The sequence below is a fragment of the Mus musculus genome, chromosome 3 (genome assembly GCF_000001635.26).
Source record: "Mus musculus strain C57BL/6J chromosome 3, GRCm38.p6 C57BL/6J".
In the NCBI taxonomy this organism is placed as follows: domain Eukaryota; kingdom Metazoa; phylum Chordata; class Mammalia; order Rodentia; family Muridae; genus Mus; species Mus musculus.
The window spans coordinates 122,192,728-122,211,192 of record NC_000069.6 but is presented as its reverse complement, the minus strand read 5'-3'; the positions used below and the strand labels follow the sequence as shown (position 1 = coordinate 122,211,192).

At 44.4% G+C, this 18,465-nt stretch overlaps 1 long non-coding RNA gene across 1 annotated transcript in view; it reads left to right on the top strand.

Moving 5' to 3' along the window:
- Gm46822 overlaps positions 1-13,787 on the top strand; it is a 48,101-nt gene extending 34,314 nt beyond the window's left edge. The window contains exons 5-6 of the long non-coding RNA XR_001783970.1: positions 4-220; positions 13,741-13,787. This is a non-coding gene — a long non-coding RNA (predicted gene, 46822). The remainder of the gene's footprint in view (positions 1-3; positions 221-13,740) is intronic.
- Positions 13,788-18,465: the final 4,678 nt, after the last annotated feature.

Below are 18,465 nucleotides of genomic sequence, written 5' to 3'. Positions count from 1 at the left end.
CAGAGCCAGCTGGTTCCCTGAGATCTCTGGATGCACACTCCCGATGTGCACAGTCCACTTTGCTTGCTGTCCTTCTGACGTTTACTCTGTTCGAGCTGAGATTTGCTGGCTGGTCCTACACAACTCTGTGGTGACTTCACCTTGGAGATCAGCAGACTTCATCTTGAAATCATCATCAGCAGACTGTCGTAGGTTGGAGCCAGGCCCGAACTTGCCTTTTGTGAGTTTAATGGCGAGAGAAACAGTGTGGGTTGGCAGGATCCATCTGAACATTTGCCGTGAAAACAATTGTTCTTTAAAAAAAATGAAATTTGGCCAGCAGGCTAAAACTTAGCACATTATTGGGCAGCTTCTATGTGTAGCGCATTGTGCTGGGGGCATGGGGTGAAAAGCATCAACCATACTGTGTCCCAGGGAGCCTGTAGCAAAGATATCCAAGAAACCAGTAGATTAGGCTACTGCTCAGAGAAGCGTGCATGCTCGTTTGCCACTACAGACAAAAGAAAATGTGTGAGCCATTTTGACCTTGCAGGAGATGAATGTAGTTTAGACTTGACCTTTGACATATGAGTCTAACGTCTCTGGAATTATAGATTAATGATTCAGTGAATACCGTGTCATGGTTGGAATGTCTTCCACAGGCTTGGGTTCTGAGCTGGGGTACTGTTTTGGAAGGCTGTGGTCATTTGGGGAGGTGGAGGTTAGCAGGAGGAAGTAAGTGGCCAGGGGAAGGCCTTTGTGGGTGTCTTGTTCCTTTGGACTGAACCTTCTGAAATCATAAGGCAAATCTTTCCTCCTTTTAAATTGTTTTCTAAGGCGTTTTAGTCACAATGCCAAGCAAACAAAGACAGAAGGCACATTGCAAATTCTGTAGTCACGGTTCTCAGTGATTTGCGATTTATACGGACACATCATAGAAAGCAAGCATTCTTTTTTTTTTTTTTTTTTTAAGATTTATTTAGAAGAGGGCATCAGATTTCATTACGGATGGTTGTGAGCCACAATGTGGTTCCTGGGATTTGAACTTGGGACCTTCGGAAGAGAGGTCAGCGCTCTTAACCACTGAGCCATCTCCCCAGCCCCGAAAGCAAGCATTCTTTCCTGTGTCTTTGCAAGTCATCTGGAACATCATTTTTCTCCCTACCCTAACATTTCCCTTCCTATTATTAACTGATTTTTTAAAATTCCCATTTAGGATGTGAGTCTTTGGAAAACCTCCTGGGTTTCACACGCCTCTCTGTGTTTTCCTAAAAGGGCTTGCATTTACTGTTAGGAGAAGTGCTTATTCTTTATTGTGTTAGTCCTGCTCATTCCCGCTAACGTGTGTTGTGTCGAGATTACCCTACAAGTGACTTCTACACAGAACTTAGTGCTCGCCATAACCACCGATGCGCTTTACATCTGGGAGCTCCTGTGGTTCCTGCCGAGGTCCAGCCCCAGCAGGGTTCAGAACCTGAGGGAGGTCGTGTGGTACAGGAAAGAAGACTTTGACCAAGAGGCACAGGTCACGCTGGCACTGAGACAGCTAAGGCCACCTTTATTTATGCATCTGTGTTCTCACAGCTGAAAAGGTCTCACATTCATTTTCTCGTTTCCTTGTTTTCCACATACAACTCTTTTAAGAACTTCTACGTCTGACAACAGTGGACACACTGTACTTTTCCCTTCCTTCTCCTTGGTCTCTGTGGTTTCCTGTAGCCCATGAACTGTATGGAGAAAGTGGAAATACAGCTTCAACAAGCTAGTTAATAGCTAACGCAGCGTTGGTGTAAAACCAAGGGATGGTGGTTGTTAGCGATTGTGGTTACAATATAAAGAAGTGATAGACTACATACCAAGGAAAGTCTGATTTAATTATTAGCATCTAGCATCTCCCATATCCTAATCAAGAGGTCATCTCCTAATGCCCAGTGGTGTCAGCAAATTCGGAACCTGAGTCAGTTCCTCATCCTTGCTTGGCTCATGTCTGATGCTCCTATCAGGGTTTGGGGCCAATGGTCCAGCGAGACCTCGCTAACTTTTTGATAGCCATCTAACATTTTTTTTGGGGAACAGGTTGGTGGGAAAATTGTTGTTCGAACTAAGTTCCCATTGGAAGAGAACATCGGGACCTTAGCTGATGTACCCAGACAAGGGCCTTGTGTTGACTCAGCCGCATTATCTGAGTCATGATCTGTTCTGTTTCCACAATCCTCAGAAACAAACAAGAGTGGACCAGAGTCTGAGCTTTCTCTTTCTGATGCCGGGGGAGATGGCTGTCTCAGACAAAGTGAAAGTAAAGACTTCTGACAGCAAAGCCAAGAACACAAACACAAGGCAAAAGTAAACCAAGCATTCCCTTGGGAAAGGCTTCAGGGGCTTCCTGAAGGTTCTTGCCATGTGGGGGCCCAGCTCCTCGCGCCTTGCTGTAAGGAGAGCCATCTGCATTACACTCATGCACTTCTCCCAACAGAGGCTGGGCCACTTCTAGGTTTTCATCACTTCGAGAAAGGTACTGCTGCCACCTCTAGACTAAGCTACAGAACGGTATTCCCAGGGCCTTATATCTAACAAGCTGGGACTGTGAACCAGGTAATGTCTCCAGAGTCTGTCGTGTCAAACCAGATGCCTTTCCACGGCAAAGAGCTTTCACAGACCTTACCATCCCAGTGGGGAGATTTGCTTGGCACTTAGCAAGCCTGAATGCATATTCCCTGGGAGAGTGAATGGAGCGCTGGCCACCCCAGGAGAATATGGGCCTGACACAGAGACAGGATATGAAATTGGGCAGAGATTTTAGAAGGACAGTTTCTGAGCTGCTGACCTGGGAGGAACCGAGAGTCCTGCTGTCTGGAGGGCTGATTGTGTGGGCTTTATGTTCAACCACAAGGCTCTAGCTTCCCGGTTGGAATGCTTGGTTGTAACTGAAACACTTGGGATTTGCTTTTTTGAATCTTGAATAAGTCACTCCAAACACTGTACTTTTAAGAGAAAATATATTTGCTTTGTAAAAGAAGTTTATTAAAAAAAAATCTCTGCAAGAGTGACAAAATAAAATTTGTAGCATGATCTAACCATTCAAAACACAAGGAAAGATCAGCTTCTCTTTTGAAAGGATTTTGAGTCTAAAGAGCTTTTATAGCATAAGGATCATGAATTGGCCCAGTTCTCCATGCCCCAGATATCAGAAAACATGTCTACAAGGGCTGGCCAAGAAGAACTGCAGGGGTGGGGGGGCACCTGCTGCCTCTGCTGCCCTCTCCGAGTGCCAGGGCCTGGCTGTAGGTCACGGCACATTTGTAGGCGCTCCGATAGATGTCAACACACAGACTAGATGCCTCGCAGCTTCCATAGGGTCCTGCCTTCTCCCCTTCCCATGGCCCCTTTCCATCCTTCTCCTTGACTTATTGAACTTCACAAAATAACCCCGCCACTCACTGATCTCTCTGTGGGAAAATGCCTTTGTGATCTGTGCAAACTCAGTCTCTGGCATTAGGCCATGGGACTTGGGACCTCTGCTTCTGCCAATTTGCTTTTACTTGTTTATTTTATTTTATTTTATTTTATTTTATTTTATTTTATTTTATTTGTTGTTTGTTTTGGGGAGTTTGGTTTTTTGTTTTTTGTTTTTTGTTTTTTTGGTTGTTTTTTGGGAGTGTTTGTTTTGTTTTGTTTTGTTTTTGTTTGTCTGTTTGGTTGGTTTGGTTTTAGAGACATGATTTTTCTATATGGCCCTGGTTGTCATGGAACTCACTCTTTAGACTACAATGGCCTCAAACTCAGAAATCCGCCTGCCTCTGCCTCCTGAGTGCTGGGATTATAGGCGTGTGCCATCACGCCCAGCTTCAATTTATTTTTATTACCTAATGTTTCTGAGCTATAAGTTTCCCATATGTCACAGACATATGCCACAAATAGCGATTTTACGGTGTGGGGTAACAGAAGAAATGTATGTGGGGCTGGAGAGATGGCTCAGCAGTTAAGAGCACTGGCTGCGTGCTCTTCCAGAGGTCCTGAGTTCAATTCCCAGTAACCACATGGTGGCTCACAACCATCTGTAATGATATCTGATGCCCTCTTCTGGTGTGTCTGAAGACAGCTACAGTGTACTCATATACATTAAATAAATACATCTTTAAAAAAAAAAAAAAGAAATGTATGGCAGTGGGCATGGGGTAGACACAGTGGCAGACACACCCAGACCCTCCTGGGCCAGTCCATATGTCAGGGCTCCAGGAGCCTACCTATGCCTCTGAGTCTCTGTGCTATTCCCATGGTGACCCTGGATGGAGCTGAGAGTGGCCTTGCTATGCACTCTGTAGAGCAGACACAGTTACAATGATGTTGGACAGAGACTGGAGTTACTAATCTAGTCTTTGTGTCTGCTGGCGATAAGGAAGATTCTTTGTGGGCTATGGAATAGAATGTGCCAGAGCAGCATAATCACTGGCTTATTTATTAACCAAGCCAGGGAAACTTTATCCGAGGACCCTAACTTAACATTTGGGTCGTTAATCTTCACTTACCCAGACACCAGCTCCATCTAGAAACTTTAGGTTTTTCTAAACACAAAAAACTGAAGCCAATCCAAACAGAACAACAAAGTTCATTGGCCCCAGTGCTGGCCTGGACAACTGAGGACCTGCCTTTCATTCCAGATGCCACCCTTTGTCACATGCCTGGACGCTGCTCCCAGCCTCCTGATATTCCTGCCCTCAGCCCTAGGCTACAGGGATTTTTTTTTTAAATGAGATTAAAGTGTAACTATTGCAACCGGCTATGAGTAAGCAACAGCTTGCCAAGGCAGAGAGCTCCTGCCAACTCACCCCAGGGCCTGGGATGAGCTTTGCCGGATCGATAAGCTGGTGCATTCAGCTGGAAGGAGACCATAAGGTTGTCCGTGGGGGAAGTTGAGCTTTGTGCTGCCTGTGTGATCAGGGGATTGGGGCCGTCTTTGAAGAGGGTTCTGTGTTACCTTTTTTACCATTGAGTTCTTCATTGTCTAGTCAAAGGCAGCGAGAACTCTGAGGTGGTGGGTAAAGAGTGCCATGAAAAGACCCGAATCCTGTCTGTGTGACCAGGATCTGGTCTTCCTACAAACTGGTGAGGAAGGTACGTGAGGGAATTCTTTTGAAAGTAGATGCTCGTATTCTCAGGCAAGAACCTCAAGATACTGGGGTGGGGAGCAGTATGCATTCAAGAAGAAAATGAGTGGCAGAGGTAATAGAAGCAGACAGGAGATGCCGACACATGCCCTCTTCATGCTTCGCTGAGAGACGTTGGAGCTAATAAACATGCTTGCTTTCACAGGGACTCGGGCTCTAGGCTACTGACATATCCCAGTACCATGGGGCTGGGAATTAGAAGACAATGGCCCAAGTAAGGCCCAAACTTTGGCCAATGGATTCATGGTTCCTTCATGTCAGAAGAAAGTGGTTCCTACCCAGTTTAGAATTGCTTGGTTATAAAAAGTGGGGACTTTTGTGAACTTTTGCCCTGTAATGCAGGATATTTACATATATGTTTGTATGTATGTATGTATGTATGTATGTATGTATATGTATCTATATATACATACATATACATATATATATACACACATACACACACACACACACAATTTGTATACACAGTGTCTATGAAGGCATGAAAAGGACATTGGGTCTCCAGGAACTGGAGTTGCAAGCAGTGTGAGCTGCCTATTATGGGTGCTGGGAACCAAAGTCCTTAGGAGAGCAACAAACGCTCCTAACCGTGGAACCATCCTTCCAGATTCATCCACTTGCTTTCTAAACACTTGAAAAAATTCCTTTTTATACTTATGCTCAGAAGGAATTGTTGGGGTTTGTCTTGTGTGTTGTGTATTCGGAAGCTGAGTTTTGTGCCCCTCTCCAAATTGCAATCTGATCTTGGAGCACTGTATCACCTACGTACTGTGATGCTCCCCAGTAATCCCGATTGGTCAGTAAATGGCTGGGGCTTGTGACTGGGCGGAAAGGAAAGGAAAGAGAAACTTACAATCAAGAGCGAGGTCTTGAGAGAGGTCACCCAGGAGGAGAGAGAAGATGGATAGAGGAGGATGGACCAGGATAGAGGAGCATGTGGCCAGGAGAAATTCTGCCTGTGGTCACACACTGTGTCGAGCTAGCCCCATAAGACTCAAACAGCAATAACATGAGTGTAGCTTTAGGTTTTTCAGATCCTACTTGTAATGATGGATCTTAGATGCTTTAACTTCTTTTCTAGCCCAACACCCACCAGAGGTAGTAGAAAATAAAGGATTATGGGGGAAGTGGACCTGTTTAGAAATTGTTCTTTGGAGCAAACCCCTTCTGTGTTGTCAGGAAATCAGCAGTTCAGTTCACAGGAGTCAGCAGTGGCAGCTCGATCCACTTGAAAATATGTCAGGAATATATGAATAGTCTGATTCTGTAGTGTCGGGGTAGCCCACAGCACTCAGCAGTGGTGGCACAACCTAGCAAAACCAGCCAGGCCTCAGCGGAATTGGCAGGATTCAGCAGGAGGAACTAGGACCACCAGGGACACCAGGGAGAGGTCTTTGCTGTGCCTGTCTCAACAAAGCAGAGACCTGCAAATGTGAGAGACCAAGACTCGCTGTCCACTGAGTCCTATTTAAACTCCGTCCAAACATCACGTGTCCTCCACCAGTCTTGCCACGTGTCCTGCCTCAGCACATGAGTCCGTCTTAGCAAAACTCCATGTGAGTCTGTCTTAGCTGACATCGCTCTGCCAATAGGCCCGAGCCCTCTGTTAGGGAATGGCAATACCATCATCTAGTGTCATGCGCTATCTTAACATCATGCATCCTTTCACTTGTCTGCTCTAACAAAACATCCTTTCACTTGTGTCTGCTTTAGCAAAACTGAGCTCTCTCTCTCTCTCTCTCTCTCTCTCTCTCTCTCTCTGTGTGTGTGTGTGTGTGTGTGTGTGTGTAACCCTAGCTTTTCTGGAACTTACGATGTAGACCAGGCTGTCACAGAGATCCTTCTGTTTCTGCCTCCTGAGCCGGGATCAAACTTGTAGGTCACCTTGCCAGGTGACTTTAAATAAATAGATAAACAAATCCTAAAATCGAGAAAGAGGAAAGAAACCAGAGTCTCAGCTCGGCCTCTTGATTATTCCAGCCCTACTCCCCGAGTTCAGGGTGACAGCGTGCTTCAGTCATAAAACAGGATCCCTACAGAACCACAGACACTCAGCTTTGTCATCCTAGGAAAGGCAGTCTGCTGGGACAGACTATCTTGCTTCCAGCAAATAACTTTAGGAAGGTGAGAGATGTGGGTTGGAGACAGCAGGACAGAATTACATTGCAACAACTTCATTCCTAAACCCTCACCCCACCACTATAGCGAGTCACAACCAGCTTTTCCCTCTGACTGACTCCTCAGTTTCCCAAGGGAGAGAGACTGCCCCGCTCTATGAACAATAATAAACACAGTCCTGTCTGCTAAAGGTCAGACGCCTATCTCTTCTGCCTTCTGTCTCTTTACACAAAATTGTTCAATTCCCAGCAACCACATGGTGGCTCACAACCATCTGTAATGGGATCTGATGCCCTCTTCTGGTGTGTCTGAGGACAGCGACGGTGTGCAGCGATGGTGTACTCACATATATAAAATAAATAAAATCAAAGTTCTGCCCACCTTCAGAAGAGGTGGGACCTACTGTGGGAGAGTCACATGAGGCTGAGCTCTGAGCATCAGAAGTCCTGGAACTTGAAGTGGCTGAAGGTTGGGAGATCGAGTAAGATCTTACTGATGGGATGACCAGGTTTGTAAAACTCCATGGTATAGGCATGTCCATACTGTGGCCCATGGACTGCATGTAGCCACAGATAGCTATAAATGTAGCCAAACACAAAACTGTAACTTACTTAAAACATTATGAGGTGTTGTTTTGTTTTGTTTTGTTTTGTTTTCCCTTCTATTTGGTAACTTGATCACATCGTTCTCTGGTGTGAAATTTAAAAATAAGTGATGTGGCAAAGGGTTAAAAACTTCTGGTATGCAGTTTCAAAAAGTGGACGTACAGGCTTGGTTGTATTGGCTAATACAAAATATTTATCAGTATATTTAATCATTGATGGCAAGAACCTAGACTACATTAATCCAAGTGGGTTCGGCTCTCTAGCATGGTAGAATTGGTATTTCAGGGTAAACAGCACTGTGGCCTGCACCCAAACATCCCCTGGACGTGTGTTAACAAGTGTAGGTTCTGTCCTGCTAGGAGCTCCCGCAGCCCAGACCGCTCCATCCGCTCCAGACTCTGTGCTTCAGCAGAGTCCATCCTCCAGAATACAGAATCCCCTTCAGAGGATCCAGTGTCAAAGCTCTCCCAACCAGCAACCTTCACTGCATACCTATTGCATACCTATTACATTTATATTTGGAATATAAAAGATCTAAAAAGAATAGTTCAAGACCACTTCTCAGAGGCCTCTTGTTAGCAGATTTCCTTTCAGAGGCAGTCCTAAACCTTGCTGCCCTGGAGCCACAGAGGGTTATGGGAGGATTATCAAAGGATTAGGGCCTCTTGCTGAGCAAGCAGGGACTCAGGGAACTTCCTGCCAGAGTGACTTTTCTGAAACAGATCTGATCATGCTACCTACAGCTGTGTTTGGAAAGTTACTGCCCAGCCATTCAACACAGTTTGAGAAGTAAAGTGCACTGGAGGATAAAGCCTGGCTGCAGAGCACAGTACTCAGAGCCTAGCAGGGTGTGGATCTTTGTCACCCTCTCCTCTGTTTGCTGGAGGCACCGGTGAAACCCATGTCTCTGTGTCTAGCCACACGATGCACCTCAGAAAACTTGTCTGAGCGTCTTTCTTACTCTTGTGGTTTAAAACAGCTTCCGTGCCATCGCCCAGTCCCCCCCCCCCTCTTGTTAGTCTTTTGTTTTTAATAACAGGCTTAGCTATCCATTTCCTCTAGATTAGGTGTGTCTTCTCCACTTACCCCTTACACACACAGGGAATCATAACCATTTGGTCCATCCTTCCTTCCTTCTCCGGCTGGACTTTACGCCCCACAGAATGAAAACCATGTCTTTCTGCTTCTTGGCCCTGAGTAAGAGCTTAGCGAGAGGTACGGATGAATCAAGATCTTGTTAGAGGCCCCAGAGCTTTGTGATCTCAAATTCTGGTCTCTAAAAGACAAGACACTAATACACAAGAAATAAACACAAGCTATTGGAAAAGCCACGTACAGTTTCTGGAGATTAAGCTGAACATAATGTTTGGAATACATTACAAATAGAGGTGTTATTAGCAATAAAGCCATACTCAGAACCAATGGTTGACAGAAAGCAGGGGTCTGATCAACACTAGTAAAAGCACTGTGAATTAAAGTTCTTAGAGGGATGAGGGTGGGGTGGGATGGGGGAGGGGAAAAGCTACAAAAAGATTCTCTGAGGCCAAAGGACTAAACTTCTTTATTATGGAAAAGAGTAGAGTCCCTTCTGTGGCTTGTAGCCCAATGGGAAAGAGAGAGAGACAAAGAGAGAGAGAGAGAGAGAGAGACAAAGAGAGAGAGAGAGACAAAGAGAGAGAGACAGAGACAGAGAGACAGAGAGAGAGAGAGACAGAGAGAGAGAGGCAGAGAGACAGACAGACAGAGACAGAGAGAAACCTAATTGATTTTGTGTGAGTACCATCTTGAAATAAATATAGAAGCATGCCTCATCCAAAGGAAATGGTAGTTAAGCCAGTTGTTAAGAACAAAAGAATAATAGCAAGAGAGAGTGAGGAGGAAGGGGGTGGTGGAGGGTCTTGTAGATAGACAGACAAACTGGCAGGCTTCAGGAGGTATGCTGCTTGGTCAGAAGTGGAAAGTTGCAGGCCAGAGCCACAGTATCTTGGGCCACTTTAAATCCTTCCACTGTCCACCTCTACATCAGACTTAGCATCCTTGTGACTGTCGAAGTCTTCAAAATGTATTCCTAGGAAACTAGCGCTTTGCTTTCCACAGTCCACAAGCTAAGAATGTTATCAGATGGTGTCTGCAATCGAACAGTTTCCCCACTTGCTGTGCTCTACCTACCCGTGGGCCCCACTCATATATTCTGAAAGTCCTTTGATTTATGACTTTGATCTGTAACTAATGAATAACATCTCCCAAGAAACCTCTTCCACTGTGGAACACGGTATCTGAGAAGCCTGATCCTGGGCGGAGATCACTTATATTTGGCTCCAGAATAAAATCTTTTATTCCCTTCAAGGTGAGAGTTGTGAAGACTTTGTTTTTGTTTTGTTTGTTTGTTTGGTTTGGGGTTTTTTGTTTTGTTTTGTTTTTTTGTTTGTTTATTTTTTGTTTTTTTTTTTTTGCCAAGGGGGCAGTGTTCCTACGACCATTAATCATACCAAGTTCTGAAGCAGTGAGCAGCCATGGTTACATAAAACACCATCACCAAGAGTCGGGGCTCAGACAAAATTTGGGCCAAGAACGGTGAAGAAATGAACAAGGCAGGGCCGGCACTGCTCTGCAGGGCCCCTGGGCGAACTCAGCAGAACTCCTAATGAGGGTTATAAAGAAGGCCTTGTTTGGGGCTGTCAATTAACCTGAAGATCTGGGTGAGTGTTCCTGGCAACACATCTCTCTGGGTAGGAAGGCATGTAGGTTAAGAGTCTCTTGGGAAAAAAACAAACAACAAACAACAACAACAGCAACAACAAAACAATCCCAGCCTCCTCTCTCTGACTTGCTATTGATCATTTACAAAGCGGCCACCACCCTTCTTGCTGCTCTGACTGACCATAAACAGTTCTTTTTTTCTCCGTTGCTTTCTTGAAATGAAGTCGAATCATGTAATGGCAGGCCAGTGAATTCGTTGGTGTGAAGCCATAGTAACACTCATAAGGCTTCAAGCCTTTCTGGGGTCTGCAAGAGCCCTGAGAGGAAACATCTCTCTGACCTTGCCCTAAGCACCACCTCCTGTTTTATTTATCAGACCTTTGGATCTTAGCTGGACAAAGCCTATGCCTGCCCTCTCTGAGTTGGCCGAATCTGCTCCCAGAGGCACGGGCATTCTTAGTTAACTCCAAGAGTCTCAAGTCTCTCAAAGCTTTTGTGGATCTTTTTGTCTTGTTCTTCCATCTTGGCCTGTATCTTCTTGTCTTTTCACATCATGCAAAGGTCAACCGAGACAATGCATACTCCATGGATTTCTGGTGGAATTATGATGTCTCGGGACCCCATGAAAGCAGATGTACCTGCCCTTGGTACCCGGTTCAGTATCATTTCAGCTTTGTTATTCATCCTACCCTACCCAGCCAGTCCCAATGTTTGTTTCTTCCCAGCTTTGTGAGCGCTGCCACTGTTCCAGCCTCCCCGCTCCCTTGCTGTTGAAGGAATGCCATGCTTTTGTGCAGAGCCTGACTAGTAAGCACATGTAGTGTTGGCCCTCCTTCAATTGCTGCCTGTTTCTGCCATTCTTTCTCATTAAAGGAGAGTAAAGTGTGAATGTGGGCTGGAGACAGGCCTGGGGCTGTTAGGACCTGAGTCTGACCGTGGCTCTGGCATTAAGTTTCCTTTTGCCCTCAGGTTAGTGAGTGTGTGTGTGTGTGTGTGTGTGTGTGTGTGCATATTTTTGCTGGTTCTAATTAGTAGCTTATATTGTTTCTTGAGAGCATGTTAAATATTGCTGAAAATGCTAACTATTGAAAAAAAATCCTTAACCATATAGATGTGTTCTTTGGCAATTTCCAAATCCTTTTGTCTTTACCTGGTTTTGTAACGGCCAGGGCCAGCTATCTCCATTTACATTTGTCTGAGCACCTTCAACTAGCCAACTCACTTTTCCATAGCAAAATAGGATCATCAGGCACAGACATTCATTTATGGTGGCTGTTTGAACAATTCACCAGAAAATCCAAGAATGTGGTTATGAAAGCCAAGGCCTGTTGCCAAAGGGTGATTGTATATGTGTGCACTGCTGGTAGATCACGTGCTACGTTATGCAACATCTGACCGTTGATCCTTGGATGCCATCCAAAGAGTAGTTGGACGCCTAGAGAGCTGCTTATAGCTTTGGTGGGTACTAGACGCGTTTCCATTCTGTTTGTAAACAGTCTCTCTGCTGATATATCTGACAAGGCCCAGCTGGTCATCAGACCTGGTGATCTTGCTTATAGTGTCCAGGCAAAGTTCTCTAAACGGGCCAGGGAGGAGCCAGCTCCAAGTGTGCACTAGGAACGCTGGATGTTCCCAAGATCTCTATGGTATGCTGTAGGGCAGTGTGTTTTGAATGCAGCAACTTCAGCTTGCTCTGTTGGACTTGAACAAGCTAGGCAGCTCATTAAGAAAAAAAAAAAAAACCTTAGACATGTTACATTTAAGAGCATCACTTTGTGCAGAATGAAAGATCCATTTGTTATCAGATATCTCTCGGGATAAAGGCAGTTTGGAGAGTTCTACTCAACAATTTGGCAGGAAACAGAAGTGACATATAGAAAGATCCTGCTTGGAATCTTGTCAGCAGCTGATTTATTGGTTTGCATTCTATGATGGTTCATCTGCTATGATTGGCCAAGACTTAGCTACTTGTTAAAGAATGTATTCTCAAATTAGGTTACAGTTTGTCTGGGTATTTCTAAGTTATATTTTGCTACATGAGAAGGCAGCTTTGGGATAAGGGCAATGTGTCATTTGCTCCTCGGTTTTGAGAGACTGGTCAAAACCCTGTGCATCAGCACCAGTTTCTCTCAATTGTCAGAATGAATTCATTTGATTTCAGGATGGGGTATACATGGATTTATAATACCAAATTAATGATTCTATATGTTTTCTTCACATTTTTCCTATTTTTGTTCGTTTGGTCTTTTTTCAAGATAGAGTTTCTCTGTGTAGCCCCAGCTGTCCTGGAACTAACTCTCTCTCTCTCTCTCTCTCTCTCTCTCTCTCTCTCTCTCTCTCTCTCTCTCCTGTAGACCAGATGGACTCAAACTCACAGAGATCTGCCTGCCTCTGCCTCCCAAGTGCTGGGATTAAAGGCATACATCACCACGTCCAGTCATATTTTTTACCATCTTAATCATACAGACCATTATTTAACAAAGGATGGTGGTATACAAATCTTCAAGATTCTCAAGCTTGAATATAACATATCAGGGAGGCTGAGACAGGAGGATTGCCTCAAGGTGGAGGCCAGCTGGGGCTATATAGTGGGTTCCAGGACAACCTAAGCTACATAGTAAAATTCTATCTCACAGCATCTGCAAAACAACCAAAGTAAAATAAAGTAAAAATGAAGACTATTCCCCTACTGACGGAGTCTAACACACCTTCTTCTTTTCAAGGTTGGTACTAGTTTTGACTGTGGACAGCTGTGTGCTCTGATTATGGCAAATGCAATCATACACACAAACTGGCACTTTAGTCAGTGATAGGCCATGTATATGATGGTCTGGGAAGACTAGACTGGAGCTGGAAAACCCTTGGCACCCAGTGATCTCATAGTAAGTCTAAGATTGCAGCAGAAAACATTACTTACATATTTATGGTGATGCTGCTACAAACACCTCAACTCTGGGCCCATCAAATAAAAACAGAGAACCACAATTACGTAATGTACTAATACCTGAGAATGATAATAAATGACGGCATGACTGATTCATGCATGTGGTGTAATATCCTTTTTATTGTTGTTTTTGCTGATGCTGTTCTACATCAGAAAATAAAAAAAGCTTCCTGTAAAACAGTAGGCTACGTTAGCTCGGCGGCAGTCTTCCATGTCTCCTCTGTTGCAGATCTCTGGATCGCAATGTTCCCACCGTGCCTGATTTACTCTTTAATCACCATCAAGAGAGCAAGAGGAAGGATAGACTTGGAAGGAGAATTAAAAGCAGTAAGGACTACGGAGCTGGGAAATCAGAAATGGTTACTGAGTGCCAGTCAGTCATGTTCCATTCCATCCAAGTTATTGTCTTGATGAAAAACCAGTAAGAAAAATGGGAACCATTAACGGATCTGCTTCACAGAAGGCAACAGGACTGAGGGAAATCCCACCATGGCCTCTATCACTTAAGGAGAGGCTCCCAGTGATCGGGACTAAAGACCAGGCACAGAAGCACCATGGTAACCAGAACCAAAGCACAGAGGATGAGCTCACCGTTGAAAGAGAAGGCCAAGCAATGAGGCTGGGTTACTATTAACTCTGAGTGAATTATGAGGTTAAAAAAAAAAAGAATTATTCACTATGTAATATGCACAGAATGTCAAGTCTCTGAATACCAACATGAAGACAGTTAAACTTGGAAACTCTGGGTTAGGTGACTTCAGGGGAAAATGATTTACTAGAGCAAACATTTAACGTGTTCTGTTTTGGAAATGAATGCCTGATGGGACTTTCACCTTTAGGAGGGCATTGTCAGTGCTGGGTTTAAAGCTTCCAAAGACAGAATACAGTCTGGCTTGAGAGCACTGATGCAGGCTACAGGCTACAGGTTGAAACCTCTTGTGATCCACTGCCAGTGTGCAGCAGGAATAGCAAGTCTTGGTAACTCAGCTCTTTTCCCATGATGCTCTCTTGAATGGCCATGCCAGCAAAGTAGAGAAGCATTGCCTAGAAAAAGATCTCTCCGATGTTAATAATGTCCCCACACTTCCTCTTCTCCTCTTCCTTTGCTCCCTTATCCTCTTCCCCCTATCCCTTTTCCCCTCCCCCCCTCCACATGCTCATGGCTCTCTCTCTCCCGCTCTCCCTCCTTCCCTCCCTTCCCCTCCGTCTCTCTCCCTCCCTCTTTCTGCCTTTCTGTCTCTACTACCCCATCAACTTCCCTTCTCATGCCCTACATAAACTCTATTCTATACTAAAAATAAGAAATAAAAAAATGACCCCACACTTTGTCCCTTTGCTGGAACTCACATCACAATATCAAAGTTATACCCCTTCCACCCCCTCAAATACCACTCTCTGCTTTGCCCAAGCCATTGCTTGTAAAGACACAGATGCATTCTTGGGGGATTAAAACATCCACGAATGGATGGAAACTTACTTGGATTCGAGGTGCTATCATCAAGGAGTATAAGGATGGCATCTGAAAGAAGACAAGCGTTTTGCCCATGGTTTTAAATGGCTCACCAAGAATGAGGGGCTTGCAAAATTCTATCAGCAAACTTGACCTAGGCATGGCTGAGGGTGACATCTAGGAGCTCCCAAGGAAGTGGCTAATGAAGAGTTGTTGGCACAAGAAGAGGGACGGGAGGATGAAGAAGAGATAAGAAAATAGAAACTAAAGGAGTCAAAGACCAGTCAAAAGGAGTTGAGGCCAAGAAGGGTCGCAGAATCCAGCAGAAGTTTCTGCAGCCCTCAATGAACCCCAAAAGTTTGGAAATATGGTGATCCCAAGACCAAAAATTTTCATGAGTTGGAAGGAATGCTCAAGGTGTGTTGTCTGTTTAAGATCTGTGGCAGGGAAATAGGGGTCACGGGAAGCAAAGCTTCACCGGGTGCCATGGTGTCTTTCGGTGTTTTCACGTTACAGCAATGGCTTGCTCACAGCAGAGAGTGGTGTTTGGAGGAAAAATATTTCAGAATTGTGATGCAAGCACATTGCCAGTAAAGGGGTGAGGTGTGTGGCAACATTATCAACAGAGAGGAAAACCTTGAAAGATGTTTCCCTAAGCAATGCTTCTCTGCTTCACTGGCACGGCACTTCCAGAGAGCATCTTGGGAGGAGAGCCCGTCAGGATGCTCCTGCTGCATCTATTGACGCTCCCCAATTAGAGCGTCAGGCAAGGCCTTCAGGAGAGATTCCAGCAGAAGGCATTGCTGTCCTAGGAGGTGACAGCTCCCTGTGAGTTATTACCCAGAAGTCTCTCTGGTGAGAAGAACTGTGGAGGTCAAGAACTCTGGAAGTCTACCCCCGTGGAGCTCCAGGCTTGTATTTTGATTTTTGAACAAAAAATTTTTAAAAGTAAAATAGTGAAAGAATAAAAAGTTTAGTTGGCTATGGTAGTTTATGCCAGTAATCCCAGCAACCGGGGGGGACAGAAACAGAAGGATCAGGAGTTCAAGAGTATTAGTGACTTCATATTGAGTCTGAGGCTATCCTGGACTACAGGAGAGCCTGGTTCCGTTTTTTTTTTTTTTTTTTTTTTTTTTTTTTTTTTAAGTAGGAAAATAAAAGCTTATAGAATAAGGGTGTAAAGAAACTATTTTTGTGCAACTCTATGCATTTGTAGTTTTATCAGTGTTTTTAAAAGTTGACGGTTTAGGGCTGGAGAGATGGCTCAGTGGTTAAGAGCACTGACTGTTCTTCCAGAGGTCCTGAGTTCAATTCCTAGAAACCACATGGAGGCCCACAATCATCTGTGATGGGATCTGATGCCCTCTTCTGGTGTGTCTGAAGACAGCTACAGTGTACTCATGTGCCTAAAATAAGTAAAACTTTAAAAAAAAAAAAGAGTTGAAGGCTTAAAAAGAGGTTTTAGTGGGAAAAAGCTACTGTATGATAAGATGGATTTATTATTAAAGAATAAATAATAAATAAACAAATATATAGATAAGAAAGAAAGATGAGTGTGCCCTACATGTGTGGTGTCTGTAGAGCCTACAGGAGCGCAGAAGTCCTGAACCCCCAGTTCACTCACCCACCCACTCATCTCTCTCTGACACTTCATGTTTGGCAGCCTCTCTTCCTGCTGAACTCCTTAAAGCTTCCGCCTGTGTTTTCCCAGTGTCCTTTCTGTTTATGCAAACACACCTCACCCCGGTCTTACATTTACCTGCAGTATTGATGCAGTAACGTGCTGTACCTAGGAAAAACTAGGCCAGTCCAAGCAGTCTAGGCCCTTTATAGGCTACCCTAGTAGGTTTATATAAGCATGCTCTATGAGAGTCATACAACAATATTGCCTACTGATGAATTTCTCAGAGTCTACCCCATTCACAACATAACAAAAATATTTCAGGGCAAGCACTGTGAGAGAAGAAACTGAGGAGTAGCATCGGAAACAGTGTGGAGGTAGGGCAGGGGACCCACGTTCTCTGCTAACCCAACATGCCTCATAGTGGCTGCAAAGGTGGATGTTTGATCAGATGGGTTAAATTTGTTTGCCCAGGAGTCCACATGGCTCCTGAGCAAAGTCCAGTGATAAAAATCACTTTTCCATAGTCCACTTATGGCAGTGGAGAACCTTCCTAATGCTGCGACCCTTTAATACAGTTCCTCATGTTGTGGGGACACGCAACCATAAAATTATTTCGTTGCTACTTCATAACTGTAATTTTGCTACTGTTATGAATTGCAATGTAAATATCTGATATGCAGGACATCTGATATGCAATCACCATGACAGGGTCATTTGACCCCCACAAAGAGGTCTTGACTCACAGGTTAGCAACCACTGCTTATAGCGTGCTTCTAAGACACAGAACCACATACAGAAAGAAAAGAAAAAACAAAATGGACTTAGTTGGGTGCACATAGATACCCACCCACACCCTCATAAATTTTCCAATTATGGGCTGGGCTGTGGGTCAGCAGCAAGGCAGCTGGCTATCACATCTATGTTCTGGTTTGGATTTCCAGGTCTGAGAAAGGAAAAAATGGGCTGGAGAGATGGCTCAGTGGTTAAGAGCACTGGCTGCTCTTCCAGAGGTCCTGAGTTCAATTCCCAGCACATGGTGGCTCACAATCATCTGCAATGTGATCTGACGCCCTCTTCTGGTGTGTCTGAAGACAGCTACAGTGTACTCATATACATAAAATAAATAAATCTTTTTTAAAAAGAGAGAGAGCGAAAGGGAAAAACAAAGCAAAACAAAACCTAACGTCATTGTTACCAAATACAGAAAGCTATCTATGAGATATCTATAAAAGATGCATTGTGCGTCTGAGCATTGTGTAATCAAGACCTGAAACCCACCACTGATGGTTGAATGATCGTTTATATGATGTCACTGGGTTTACTTGGATCATCATCCAGACAAAGACAACAAAGAGGCAGTCCAAGATGCAACACTTTAGATGGAGATTGGAAGGAGGCAGGAGAAGAGTTTTAGGAGTCGCTAGTCTACTGACTGAAAAAGGCTATTTGTATTTTAACACTTTCCCTGGAATGTGACGACTTGTAAATAAGATTTATTCCTAAAGCCACCGTGGGTGAAACTTCTGCCAATCCGGTTGCTTCGGACAGGGCTTTTAAATAATTTAAACATGCCTTAGCTACTTGATCTAACTGCACAACATGAGGGCATAGGCATCCCCGGGCCCTGGTATAAAAGCTCATGATTATCATATATGGACAAATAAGGTTAACAGGTTTAGCATAACATAACAGGTTTAAAAGTAGGGTCAGAAGCCAATGTCATTAAAGGGCTACAATGATTCTCTTCCTAGAACAAAGGCTGTGGTCCTTTCCAGTGGGAAAGACGAGGCTGCCGAGAAAACCCAGCATCTCCATCATCCCATACATCTGAAAGAACCTTGTGATTGTCTTTTGGTTTTAGGCCAGAGAAAGCTTTTGGT